Consider the following 15,474-nt stretch of genomic DNA (forward strand, 5'->3'; position numbering starts at 1 on the left):
ATGTGCGTGTGAAAGCCTGCGACTGTGAGCCGAATCGCGCACAAGGGAGGAAAGCGGGAAGGCGCACTAGCGCGGAAGGTAGGGGGGGCGGCTTGTACTCGGGTAGCAACTCTGCAGTTGGCACAGCAGCGTGTGCTATATCTTGATAGCGATCTGCAGATGCGACGACTTCGGGGTCGGTCGACTCGTGGCCGTCCTGCCACCGCTTGCATTGCTGCTCCGTCCTTCTCGCACGGCGCTCGGGAACTCGATTGCGCAAAGAACCCGGCGTCTCGATATCGCACACTGAAGCCGCAGCAGTTAAGTCAAGCGCGCTTCATGTGGCCATCACATCAAATCCGATTTTGACGGCAGTTTTTCCAGAAAAAAAACGTACATATGTCGTACCGTTCTATAAGACGCATCGACGAAAAATTCAGAAAAAAATGCGTTCTATACACCGCAAAATAGGATACTTGCAACTATTTCTGAGTTCATACACGACTGAGTTTCTGTGCTTTGTCAATTTGTGGAGTCGTGACAAGTATGGGCTCTACCACGTGCGCCGTTTTGCACAGCGGTAATTTTTTTTTTGGGGGGGGGGTGAAAGTTTTTGGACCCCCCCCTTGGGTGGCGGTCTCCCGAATTTTCATGTTGCGAGGTTGGCAGGTATGGCTTTCAATATAGGGCTCTTGCGGCCGCCAGAGAACCCCCCACCTCCCTTCCCCAGTGGCTTGCGCGTGACGAGATGTCACGCTTCCTTCCCTCTTTCATCCCTTGCGCGAGCGATATTGAGCTGCCATCGTTGGCTCACCGTCGCACGTTTTCACTAGCACATACGATGTGCAGCGACGACGTTATCTTCTGTGAACTTTATACGGAACATCAGGACGATGGCAGAAATGCACACATGGAGCGTCCATATAATTGCTATCACAATAAAAACAGATTGGAACAGCTATATGTTATACCAGACCAATGTTGATTGCAGCTTGATGAGTCTGCGGTAACATATGGTGACCCAGAAATTAGACCGCGTAATTTTAAAACATTTACAGCTATCATCATGAGCCTTGGTCCAGGAATATATAGATTATTCGAGTGTAGTGCCACCGAAGTTTTTGGACTTACAGGAAAGCATGCGCCGTGCCGCCACTTGACCCACTCTTCCATATTCTAGTACGCTATAGCTATAAAGCCCGCTTCTACTACGTGCTTCATGTTGGTTCATTCCGTGTTTCTTGTGCTTTCAGAGTGTCCTGCCATATACCAAAATTCAGATTGGCCTGCTCCAAACTGCTTTAAAATGAAACTTTATCTGCTCCAAATTGCTCCAATATCAAATTTAGTCTGCTCCAAGCTGCTCCAAAATGAAATTTTGACTGCACCAAACCGCAATTTTACTTGCTCCAAAAATTGCTCCAAAATGACTGTGGGCAGTGCCACCCCTGCTGATGGCGAAACAAGGAATGAAATAGATTTCATACGCTCTGCCTATCCCAGCATAGTGCAGGATATAGAAGTGTTGGGTTGGGTAAAGTGCAGCGACCATTGGTTAGTGAGGATTTCTCTCAATATAAAGAGAGAAATAGTAAAATTAGTCAAGGAAGAAAAAGGCTAACCTCGACACCGTAAGTGTAAAAGCAGACCAGTTCAGGGCTGGTGCTCACAAACAAATATGCAGTTTTAGAACAGAGAGACGAAAATAATAGAGGGAATGAATGAAACCTTAACTGGGCTGATTTCAGAAGCAGCCGTTGAAAGGGCAGGTCAGGCACCAAGGCAACCAGTGGGTAAGCTCTGCCAAGCAACAAAGTACATAATAAATAAATGACAAAGCATGAAAGTGTCAAACTCAAGGGATCAAATAGAATACAATGAATTGTCAAAACTGATCAACAAGAAGAAAGTAAGGGATATTCAAAATTATAACATGGGAAAGATCGAAGATGCAGTAAAATATGGACGCAGCATGAAATCTGTGAGAAGAAAGCTTGGCATTGGACAGGGCAAGGTGTTTGCACTAAAAATAATGAGGGTATTACTGCTACGGAACAGTATTTGCCATGACGAAGAGACGAGCATTGTGAATACGATGACGACGATTAGAGGCTAGTGCGGGCTGTTGCCTCTTGGCCAAGTACGGCGTATTTGCTTGTAAATATACTTGTATATAGCTTTTCATATGAGTCTTCCTACGTAGCGTATCTGGTGGACGTGGATGTTCCCTGTACCTCGTCACGGAGGTTCGCAGTGGAGGGTACGTTGATCCTTTCGTCACGGCTCCATCACAGCTCGACTCAGCCGGCTCCGACACCTGCTGCCACTTTGATGACCTACATCGCTCTCCCCGCTCCCCTTGATCCTGGCGTATTCTCGGGAAATGATGGAGAAAATGTCGAGGACTGGATCAGCGTGTACGAACACGTCAGCCGCAATAACTGGTGGGACCCTACTATCATGCTCACCAATGTAGTCTTTTACCTCGGTGGCACACCTCGAGTTTGGTTTCGGACACATGAACATGAGCTCACCATTTGGGATTCGCTTAAGCAAAAGCTCCGAGACATGTTCGGCAACTCCTACAGTCACCAACTTGCTGCGCAGAGGGCGTTATCTGGCCGTGTGCAGACAGCAACAGAGTGCTATGTCACGTATATTAAGGACGTCAAAGTTGACGCACACATGACTGAGCCAGACAAGGTTTCCCACATCCTCAAAGGCATTGCCGAGGACGCCTTCAACTTGCTCGTTTTCAACAATGTGGCGATGGTGGATGCAGTTATTAAAGACTGCCGCCGCCTGGTACTCGCTAAAAGCCGACATATCGACCAGCAATTTGTCCGTCGGCCCAATACCCCAGCGACATCTTCCTGTGCTGACGCTCCTCGTCCCAAGAACACTGGTGATGTTACCAGGTTCGTCCGGCGTGAGATTGAGGCTATCTATCCAGCTGCCTTCGACTCCAGCTCCTCCAACGCACGTGCAGTCACAGTTTCCGTGATCCAGGCAGTGTTCTGCGAGGAGTTCGCAAACGTTGGTCTTCACACCATCTGCTCAGCCCATCGCCCTGATACCCACCCGGCTTCTTCGATTCCGCCCCGTCCCACATCTTGTTACCCACCACGTTTCCGCAACCCATCTGAATGGCGCACTGCTGATGACAAGCCCATTTGTTTTCACTGTCTTCGAATTCGGGCACATTTCTTGCCACTGTCACAGTCGCTGGAGTTCCCCGATCCGGTCTACTTATACTGTCTACTCTCGCCCAGGTGGCCCTTCTCGACCCTATGCCACACGCTCGAATAATGCCGTCACTGATTCTCCTGCACCAAGCAGCCCCTATTTCGATGATATAGTAAAAGCAGCGGAAGAATTCTGTACCGACCTTTACACTACCCAGAGCAGCCAAGCTACTACTTTCATTCGAAGTAGTGATGAACAGGATACAGAGGTTGCTTCTATAACTAGTGATGAAAGAAGGGCCTTGCAAGACATGACCCGAGGAAAAGTGGCCGGAGAAGATGGAATAACAGTCGATTTAATCAAAAATGGAGGAGACATCGTTCTTGAAAGCTTGTGGCCCTTTATACTCAATGCCTCACGATTTCTAGCAAACCAGAGAAATTGAAAAATGCCAACATTATACTAATCCATAAGGGAGACATGAAAGAAAAGAAGAATTATAGGCCCACAATCTTGTTTTCAGTGTTGTATAAAATATTCACCAAGATAATTTCCTATAGAATCAAGGCAACACTTCAGTCAACCAAGAGAGCAGGCTGGCTTTAGGAAGGGATATTCTACGATGGATCACATCCATGTCATCAATGAGGTAATTGAGAAATCTGCAGAGTACAATCAAGCTCTTTATATGGCTTTCATAGATTATGAAATGGCATTCGATTCAGTAGAGATAGCAGCAGTCATAGAGGCATTGCGTAATCAAGGAGTACAGGAGGCATACGTGAATATCTTTGCAAATAAACATCTGCAAAGGTTCCACAGCTACCTTGGTTCTCCACAAGAAAAGTAGAAAGTTACCTATCAAGAAGCGGGTCAGGCAAGGAGACAATCTCTCCAATGCTATTCACTGCATGCATAGAAGAAGCATTGAAGCTCTGGAACTGGGAAGCCTTATTATTGAGGATCAACGGTGAATAGTATCTCAGCAACCTTCAGTTTGCAGATGACATTGTCCTGTTCAGCAACAATGGGGACGAATTACAACAATTGAATGAGGACGTTAACCAAGAAAGTATAACAGTGGGGTTGGAGGTTAATATGCAATAGACACAGATAATGTTTAATAGCCTGGCAAGGGAACAATAATTCAGGATCGCCAGTCAGCCTCTAGAGTCTGTACAGCAGTACGTTTATTTAGGTCAATTACTCGCCGGAGACCCTGATCATGAGAAGGAAAATTGTAGAAGGATAAAATTGGGTTGGAGCGCATACGGCAGGCATTGCCAAATCCTGACTGGGAGCTTACCGCTGTCGTTGAAAAGAAAAGTGTACAATCATTGCATTCTGCCAGTGCTAACATATGGGCCAGAAACTTGAAAGTTTAGAGAAAAGAATGGAGATGGGCAGGCCATGCAATGCGTAGGGTAGATAAGCGATGGACTATTAGAGTTACAGAATGGGTGCCAAGAGAAGGGAAGCACATTCGAAGATGGCAGAAAACTAAGTGGGGTGATGAAATTGGGAAATTTGCAGGTAGAAATTGGGAGACAGCTAGCGGAAGACGGGGGTAACTGGAGATCGCAGGGAGAGGCCTTCGTCCTGCAGTGGACATAAAAATATGCTGATGATGATGAATATTCAAAACTTTCGAATAACAAATTCAATAGTGTCCTATTTGATACGATCTTCGAATCATGTAGTCACTATTCGTAAATGCGAATATTTTTCTAATATTTCAAAACACCAATAAACATAAAATGGGATTGAAAGTACAGCAAATTTTCACCTCTGCAGACATAGTATAGCCATAAAACAATACAACTTGCTTAGTAGAGCAGGCTATGTTGCTTAGGTAGCCATACTTTGCATGCTGTATAGCAATCATACACACTAACTGAAAACTTATGTGCACGTAAAGAACTCGTTTGCTGCTGCATTTGTGCTTTTAATAAACAGCGCCTCATAACATAGTACGCAATGACAGAAACTTGCTGACTTTAAGAATACTAGGACGTGAACATCATTTTATAATAATTGTTACAGGAGCTGTTCTTTATTCAAAAACTATTCAATATTCGATATAATTTGCTTCTGGCATTATCATCATCATTCATTAACCCTTTTCCTCCCCGTCCCTTTTCCCCATTGTAGAGTAGCAGGCCAGTGCAAGTTACAGCTCAGCCCGACCTCTCTGCCTTTCTATAAATTTTTTCTCTCATTTGATTCGTATTCGATTTGGTCTTAAAATTAGAATTCACACACCACCAATATATTTATTGCAGATTTATGTTCTTCAGAGTGACTTTTCGAGAAAAAGTAGGCAAATAAAATTTAAGTGACAATAAGGCAACCAAATAGTTTTCAGTATTCGCAGGTGTACACGTGGTTTATCGTTGTATGCAAGATAAAGTCCATTCCATGTGATCGTAAGCTCAAATGAAGCTACACTTATTTCTGGTGACATAGCAGTATTGTATTTAGAGCATAGAAAAGTGGAATAAAGTACTGCACGCAATCCCGGCCACGGCAGCCGCATTTCGATGGGGGCGAAATGCGAAAACACCCGTGTGCTTAGATTTAGATGCACGTTAAAAAACCCGAGGTAGTCCAAATGTTCGGAGTCCCCTACTACAGCGTGCCTCATTGTCAGATTGTGGTTTTGGTGCGTAACAACCCGTAATTTAATTTTTTTTAATAAAGTACTGCACATTTTATTTAAGAAAGTTAAAAAAAATTATTTTAGTTGCCAGTAGTCCCCTCTAAGATTCCTTTATGAACGACATGGTCTTCACCATTTTGCTTTTAAGGAAGCAAAGTTCACATCTTTGAAGTCGAGCATATTCATAAAGTTGTGCTGTTTCTCTTTGCCATCTTATGCATTCATGCTAAGTGGAGTCTCCTGCCACTTCGCTTTGAATAAAATAAGCTGGCCATGCTCTGTAGTTGTGCCTGCGAAAAGTTCGAATAAAGCAAAACAAATAAATCAGTTTTGCTATAACGAGGGTGTACTGTATGCCACACTCTTGCATGTCGCACTTGGTTCTTAAAACTTGTTCTGAATTTTTGTTCTTTTTCCAGGCTTCACCTATGACAAGTTTCCTTGTACCAACGTGGCCTATGAAAAGAACACCCTGGCCTCGCTTCCCACATGGGACTTAAAATCTCCTGAAGGGCCCAAGTTGGGCAGCTCAAGCCAAAACACAAGTGCTTCGCATTTGGAAATCTTGACATTTTTACGTTCATGTATGTTTGCTGTGTTAGTCTCTTAAAGAGCCGAATTGGGATTTCTCATATGAGCATACAATTGTGCTTTTGTAAATCTTTACATGTTTATGTTACTATTTATGTTGATTAACATGTTAGATGGTTTAAAGCAGCATACAGGAGTTATGCATTGTAATTTTTTGCAACATGTTTATGTTATTTTTGATATAGTTCCACCAAGGATAGTGTTTCCTTGCTTTTTTATTTTTTAGATGTCTTGGGTTATTACATGCCAAACAACCCTGTTTTTTCAGAACTGTTCCATGATGGCACACCATTTCAAATTTGTTTGATGGAGCAAAAGTAGGTAGATTGTGAAAAGTTTCAAAAACTTTGGATTCATACATACACCTGCAAGTGCATTAGAGCCATTGTGAGAGTGGTTCTGTTAGATAAAAACTGTATTTCACACGCAAAATGGTTTGTTTTGCTGTCCCCAATGCGTCAGTAAGAATTAAAAGGTATAAGTTAGCTTGAATTTGAAGTGCAACAAACGCTCTCCCGTAATGGCAAGGATTTGCCTTTCATGCGTGCATGAAACCAGATCTTGTGTGATTTCTTTCATTCTAACTTTTTTTGTGGCACTGAACAAAATTGAAATCGAACTCGCATGAGCAACAATATTAATCTTTTAGCATGTCACTAATATCCATCTTTTTTCATAAAAAATCTGAAGTAGTCAAAATGAATAACATTGAATTACTTTCCCATCCTTCATTCATATATTCTCGGATCGACCATCTACATAAAGTATTGATTCCTTGTTGTCACACTAGCCAACACTTATTCTTTTATGCCTCACACGCTGGGGTGGCTCAGTCAGCTAAGGCGGGGTGCAGATGAGTGAGAGGTCGCGGGATCAAATCCCGGTCGTGGCGGCCGCATTTTGATGGAGGCGAAATGCAAAAAAGCCCGTGTCCTTGCGTTGAAGTGCACGTTAGAGAACCCCAGGTGATCAAAATTATAACGGAGCTCTCCACTGTAGCATGCCTCATAATCAGAACTGGTTTTGGCACGTAAAACCCCAGAAACCAGAAAGAAGAATTCTTTCATTCCTCATACTTGTAATGTTTGAAACCACTTGCCTGCCTCTATTGTATCTGTTACGGATCCCAGTGAATTTAGGAATGCACTTGAATACGTTACCTGATATTCGCATTGTGTTTTTTTGTATTGTTGCACTCCCTTCTGTAAAGCCCTATGGGCCCTGAAAGTACTCAAATAAGTCTCTTGATGTGGAATGACCTGCTCAGGAACCTAGTAATCATGGCAGAAAACACAACTGGATCATGCAACAAGCAATGCAGCACAATAAAGTGCTACCATGGCACCACTTATTGCAGTTGCCATGTTGTTTCAGAGGTACATAATGTTTAGTCAAATTTGCACACACCATTCAGCCTTTAAATAAGAGGTTTATCCAAAATTACCATCTTTGAGTTTTACAGAAGTTTTAAAGATTGCCTGTGGCAGATAGCATAAATCTTGTTTTTGAGCTGGTATATTCAGAGCGATGTACAATAAATTTAAACACATATTCTACTAATTCTCACAAATTTACTAATACAGTGGAAGGTCGTTGATACGATTCCACGTGATACGTTTTTGGGGATGATACGTTCTTTTTTCTTTCCCTGATAATACGATTTGGTTGGATAATACGTTGCATGATACGATTTTCAGATGATATGCTTTATTTTCCGATTTCCGTGAAGATCGTATCAACGCGATTCCACTGTAAACTTAAGGCAAATAAGTTCTGCGAATCCCGCAAAGTGAAGGAAATAAAATGAAAAGGAAATATTGTCATCCAGCCGAATCCAGTACGAAGCTACAAAAAAAATCCATGCCCTTATGCTTTGAGTTGTCGATTGATTCGGCCTTGTGCTGCGATCTAGTTGCCTCCTGGTTCAGATAGTAGAGCGACTGCCTCATAAAGGTGTTGGTCCCGGGTTCGAATCCCGGACCAGGACAAATTTTTCCTCAACTGGAAAGCGTTCTTGTGTGGAATTCCCTTGTAGCTTTATGCTACATTTGGGTGTATGAAAATATTTCCCTTTTATATTACACTTAATTACTTTACAGCACATATTGCAGTTTATAAATTGTAGCCGGTGAGTTTGCAAGAGGTATCTACTTAAAGTGAATTTCCAGGATGACACCAGTTTCGAGATATTGCCAAAAATATGGGATGAAATACATTGGCGTTCCAGTTACTGTTGTGCTTCAATGCCTAAAAGAGCGTTTTGTTGAAAAAGTTGAACAGTGCATTTTTACGGCCAGTTTGATGGCCTATATATATATATATATCTTGAAGCTGGTGTCATTCTGCAAGGTCATTCTATGTGTATACAGTTTGTAAACCCATCGGATACAAATCGTAAATTCCAATAGGAGCTGAAAAGTAATCATTCAAAAGTTAGGCCGTTTTTGTTAAATAATTGAATGTGTTTTTATTTCTAGTGCAAGGACTAGGATTATTTTAGTGCCCCATGCAAACTTTGCTCGATATGCATTCGTATGAAAACACTCAATAAGTGCCTGTGCACCATCGATCATAAATCTCGTTTCACTGATTGGACCTGCAACATTATCTATAGGATACCGCTAAGCTGTGACAGAACTTATTTGCACGCACAGGACAGTGTTTCACTGATAGAGCTCGTGAGCACAACAATAACGTGAAGAATGGCTTTGGAAGTCATTTAGCGGTACATTGCAAAAAGTGCCCATGCACTCCTATTTTTGAAAAGACAAAATTCACAGCGAAAGGAAGGAGAAATAATAGAGGCACATTACCGTATTTACACGATTGTAAGTCGACTCGAATGTAGGTCGACCCCCCAAAATTGCATGTCTCAAAAAAAATTGGGGGGGAGAGAAAAACCACGCGAGTGCATTTCACACAAGGGTTATTTATTAATGGGGTTGCTAAGACTACTCATCGTCACTAGAGTTGACCTCACTGGTACAGCTGCCGTCATAGCTGCTGCGGTCCCACAGCACGTCGTCATCAAAAGTGAGTCCACACTTCTCGAACGACCACACCACAACATCGCGCGGTACAGCCCCCCACGCAGAGAGGACCCACCCGCACACAGTAGCCAGACTTGCGTCCCGCTGCGCAGTTAGTTTCCTCAACATGGAGGATAGCAGCCCGTTTGAACGCTACTGAGAATGAGCGCCGAAAGTTCTTGCAACTCATGACAGGCGCGACGATTCAGCACAACAGCAGAAGTGACAGATGCGAGCGGCCGTCGAAAACAATCGTATCTCAAAGAAAAGCTCTTCCGCCAACTACTAATACCCCCCAAATGACGGCTCTTCCACCAACTACCAATACCCCCCTAACGGCGGCTCTTCCGCCATCTACCACTACCCTCTAAACGGCGGCTCTTCCATGATCGATGCTCCCACAAGAGCCGTGCGCTCGTGGTGCGCGCAATCAAAATGTATGCAATACAGTAAATTATTACACTACGCTTCTACCGTAACCATAAAAACGTAGGTGCAAAGTTGTAACCACGCCGCAGCACCCCTGATTTCTCGTTTCTCTTGCCGTTAATAGTGATACACGGTTCGGTTTCGATTCTAAGTCCACCCCCCAACATTGGATTGCCAAATTTGAAAAAATGGGCCGACCTACAATCGTGTAAATACGGTACATACGAAAGGAAGGAGACTAATGTGTAAATTTTCCCTCTCTCGCTTTGTAGGAGCAAGAAATAGCATTTTTGCATGATAGAATATGATATTGCAGATTTTGCAGATGTTTATGTGACGGGCGTACGCATGCCCATGGTGGAAAAAGTATAAATGGCTGATGAATTTCAAATAAACATCCAGTTGGCAGTCAGCGCTTGCCTGTGGTATTTGTTTCTTCGTGCCCTTGTTTTATTCGTGCTGTTAAAACCTCAGTTCTAAATATGAACCAACAAGGCCTCATCAAGACCTTATTGACCCAAAAATTACCACCCTTTATCTTAGTGTCTGCTGTGGACTCAAGCGATTTTTGCCATGGTTACTATCACTGGCTGCCTAATAAAGAAAGCATGTACTCTTTTTTGGTGTTCCTCTGAAGTCTCATGTTAGTCTGATTGTACATTTCTTTATTTACTTACATTTTGCTATATATTTCTATTGGGAAATGTATTTTACTTTACGGGTCCACACAGACTTTACATCTGTCAGTATTCAACTTTCTTATGGGGTCATGCTGCAGGCAGTTTGTACTTTGCAATAGTCTTAAACAAGTTTTTGGTGTTCTCAAGCTGCTAATGGTTGTATATTTACACAAATGTTTTGTTACAAATAAACACTTCACCTAGTGAAATGTTTTTGTCCGCATCAATTTTGCACTGTTTGCACTGTTGATTTAGTGAAGGAGCATTGACTTTGCTGTGCTAAGCCAATTGAAAACCTGGCATAATGGTTCTGCCAGCAACTTTGCCATATGGCTTTTACAGGCTATCCAAGAGCATGCTGTTGACCCCTGTCCTTTCATATGCAAGGACTATATCAACGTGGAATCTAAAGTAGTGCTGTGTGACACAACATAGCTAAGCAGTATCTTAAGAAAAATGCAGTTATCAACACTGCTCAACATACAGGGTGCCCTAACTATCATGCACCAAGATTTAAAAACAATCAAATGCCATGGAACTGGGCAGAACTAAGGTACTGTTGTTTGCCGTCACTTGGAGATACTCGTATTTTTTGAGAAGCTTGCATATATTGCAGATGTGCATCCATAAGCCTTCAAACCATGCTTAAACCATAAGCACTTTCTGCTGCCACTCGTGCGGCTTTAGCTCTGACCCCCCATTCTGCGTGGGATATGATTTGCTTATATGCTGTGAGCAGCAAGGCTATAATTAAAGGAAAAGCGCATCGCCAACACATAATTGTCTCCTCTTTTATTAGAATAAACGTAGGCTTCTGTGATTCTTAAGTTATGGGAAAAAGTAAAACTGTAATTTCTCAGGGCTTCAACGCAATGCATCTGTGTCATGCAGCAAAGCAGCAGTGTATTGCAGTGAAGCAAAGATAATATGTGCGCTTACGCAGTGCATGCAACACGTTATTATGAAAACTATAAACCTCACTGGGCCACGGTTGTCGCCTTTATTATCTCAAGTGCATCTCTGAGGCCTCTCTGAACATATTTTTATTTTTGCTTGCTCTACAATTTCACAGCAATACATAAAAGTATTTTGGAGAAGTTCTTTAAAGCACATTCATCATCGTGAAATGCGTATAACCCCCACCCGAAAAGAAGAAAAACAAAACGAACAATACCTACCAGATCACAAAGGATGCAAAAGGTGTCCATGAAATAAAAGCAGGTACAGGAGCGTAGTCTTCAGACTCATTCCTCATCTTGTATATTTACGAACTTGTCTTGGTTTTTATTGGTATTGTTTAGACAATTTTTTAAAGCAATGCTTATTGAAACAAGGCATATGATCTGAAAAAGTTTGTAGAAGATTCTCTAATGTTTTGTGGTTTTGAGCACTAGTGCAAATATTTGACTCGCATCCGGTATGCTAACAAGACACCCCAGATAAACCACCTGACAAAGCAAGTGGAGAGGTTATTCATTTGATAGTCGCATAAAGTTTATACTCTTAGTCTTATAACTGGATCACTCAACTAGCCTACGAGAAACTGTGTATGAACAGGGTGGCAGTTTTAATTCTCAAGACATGCTGAAGTTAGCTCGAGTTCATTGCATGTGCATGCAGAAGTTTGGTGACTGAAAATGCTTTCGTTCAAAAGTATGTTGCAGAGTGTTGTCCTCACGAGCAACGGTCGGCCTGCATGTTGTTGAACTATGAAGCCTACTTCACAATTTATAGTGTAAAAAGAAGTATAATAACAAAAGCCAGGGTTGACACGAGCATGTTTTTGACTTGTAAAGCATGAATCTCTTCCAACTGGCCCAGTAGTCCATTCTCAACGACACTACTGTAGTGCACAGGGATATTGTGAAATGTTTTTAGCAGAGAGAGTAATATGCATTAAAAAAAGCTTGCCGTCCCAAAAAGTGGTTCTAAACAGTAAAGAACTGATAATGTAGCTTCAGGTTCTTGAATAATTCGTGATGTATACATGATCCACATACATGTAAATGGGAGCTGCCTCATCTTAGCACCGTTATTTTTCCAAGTACCAAAGAAAATGATAAAGTTTGTTAGTGTCAAGTAACCAACACATTGGCTTCTTGTCACGAAAGGACTCGGCCAGACGCAATGTCAGAGATCCTTGCTGCATAGCAATGCAGAGGAGCTTTTTGGCAAAGGCCCCATCTCGTGCAAGCCTTTTGTATGAATAATTGTCATGCTACGTTTTGAAGCTCTTGCTTCTGAATTCTTGGCAAGGGCTTGTTTTGACAGTGTGAGACTGTCCAAGACTGTGCACGACTGTTGTCTTGAAGGTCAGTTGGCAGCAATAATTACACCTGGGTCAAGCTTACTGCCGCGCAGTACTTGTTGCACTCTGGCATTTAAGGAGTCATCAATGGTAATTGCCATACAACAGAGATGGGCTCATGTACTGTGAATTCATACTGCTATAAGTGCCATTCAGGCAGTTTGAGAGACAACAGTTGGTATCGTCTCACAGGTAAATCCCAATGGATCTAAGAACATGTAAACATATAATAGGTTTCACTGGAATTTTATTCCAATGCACAGACACACAGTAAAAAACGCATGAGGTGGAATATGCATGCACTAATCCAGGACGGTGACTGCAGATTCACTTCACAAGTTACTAGTAGCGTTTGGAACATGATGGCGAAGCATCTATATTGCACAGCAGGAGGATAGCACTCTGGAACTTTTGCTTCTTCGATGTCCTCAGACAGTTTACCTGTGCTGCTGTGAAAGTGGCCTCTGCATCCTTTCCACCAGTCTCGGATGCTTTTTGTCAGTGACAATGCAAGTGATTCCAACTTTGTCGTACGCTAACTCGCTTCATTTATTGTCTCCCAGTAGATACATCAGGGAGGTCAACTTAGGTCTACTTGCCAGGTCTGCTGTCTTCTTTTGGTTTTGTCGAAGAGTGCACCTCACTTCGAAGGTGAAAAACATTTCCCCATTCTTTGCTCCTCAACACAGTTCAAGGCTTGGTGTCCTCTAAATTGTGCCCATTCAGTGCATGTCATTTGGATACAAACTGCCAAATTGTTTTCAAACTTTTTTCATTGCGAGTTGTTTGTTTCTCATGTACATATACTTACCCTAGCCAGCTATGTAACTTTTTAAAATCTCATTTGTTTGTCGCAAAGTATTTTGCTCAGAATACCTATATTTCAAAGCATTGCCTGGCTTATCTCCATGGAGTGCTTCATTTGTAATTTTCCTCTGCAAACAGTATGCTAATCTTACATGAGGCCCGTGATTAATATCAAGTCCTAGTTGCACTTGAATACCAGACCAAACGTTCAGGTAAAATTTCCACACTCCTTATGCTACCTCTTAACTGTAATTTCACTGTAACTCTATGTTAAATATGATTGGGCTTCACTTAACGTTTAATTAGAGTACATGTGCATATTCTCCCATTTAACAATTACTATGTTTCATGAGTACTATGTGTTTGTATATATCTACCTTTGCTATGTCAGCACAAGTCTCATCTGTTCCTCTTTTTTTTATGTCATATAGTTTGCACCGTTTTTGTAAGTTGTACAACATATAACAATTAGCCCAGCTTTTATATTTACTATGTCATTTTGCTGTGTGGTGACTGCCATATCATTGGTATCATTAGGCACTAGAAAGCCCACTTTCATTTATATAAAATTCTAGAGCTCCAAAAAAAAAGGCTTATCTTGAGCTACCCTATGTTCACAATGACTAGAGCATAAGCGTTTAAAGAATGTCACGTTGAAGAGCAGCACGGCACACTTGTCGAGGCAAGAATTGATGCACCTTGCAAGAGCTCATGCTTATTCCGTCACGGTCGGCATTGAGGATGACCTACTGCAGTGTTTAAGGATCTAGCTATCTGAACAATTGTAAAATTGTTGCTTTTCAGTAACTTTAGCGAGGGAGCTATTACAGTTTAATGCTGGTGTCCTCAGCCTTATGCTCATTCAAACGCTCAGGTGTTGCATTTTAAGTTGCAATGCAAAGGAACCTTTTTTTGTCTGAGTAAACAGAGCCCTGTGATGTAGCCTTGCTTCGTTCCTGTGGAAAGAAGCATGCAAAAAGGCGCTTGACTCTTGGCTGACGTAGCAGAGAGGTACTGATACTGTTCTAAAGTCATTCATAGAACCCGCCAGGCTGCAGGCTCGGGCCATTCAGTGCAGCCTTGGACTAGACGCCTTCTGACTGATGTTGTGCTGGATGGAGTGGGGCCTCTTCCTTGGTTCTTGACAGATGGCTCAGCTGATGTGCATTTCCTGCAGGCACCCTTTTGGAGCCTCTCATGAGCCCTGGTCGACGTCTGGCAATGCTCGTTGGTTGCACACATATTTCACATACGTTGAGTGTCCTAGCAGCAGCAGTTGTCATTTGAAGGCCAGCATAAGCCCAGCTGCATTGCCTCCATTCTGCACACGGTCCAGCCCATATGCAAGGCCCCGCATGATAACAAGGTAAGCAGGATTGTGTTCGTTCATGGTGTGCACAGCCTATGATGAGCAGACCTCCAGGCTCTGGTAGGCATCTTCTCGAGCCTGCACAAAAGGTGTTGAAATAAAACAGATTAACCCCAGTATATTTCACACCAACAGACACTGTAAATTTCTTTTGCTGTTACTTGTGTCCAAGCAATGGTTCACACGTAGAGGTAAGCTGAAGCAAGTGAGGAGTTCTTTTTTGTCTTTTCTGCATGGTTAAGGCTCATACACAGTCAACTTTGCAGCAACTACGACAGCGACGGCTCCATTTACTAATGCTGCCACTTTAGTGTAGTCAAAAAGAAAATGAGTTGACTCTTCTGAAATCAGAAACACATCTGGCAGCCATGGTAACATGTTAAGTAAAGTTCACCTGGACAGTTTTTCACTATACCTGTAATGCTCAGGCATTAACA

This window comes from Dermacentor silvarum, chromosome 1 (assembly GCF_013339745.2).
Source record: "Dermacentor silvarum isolate Dsil-2018 chromosome 1, BIME_Dsil_1.4, whole genome shotgun sequence".
NCBI lineage: Eukaryota > Metazoa > Arthropoda > Arachnida > Ixodida > Ixodidae > Dermacentor > Dermacentor silvarum.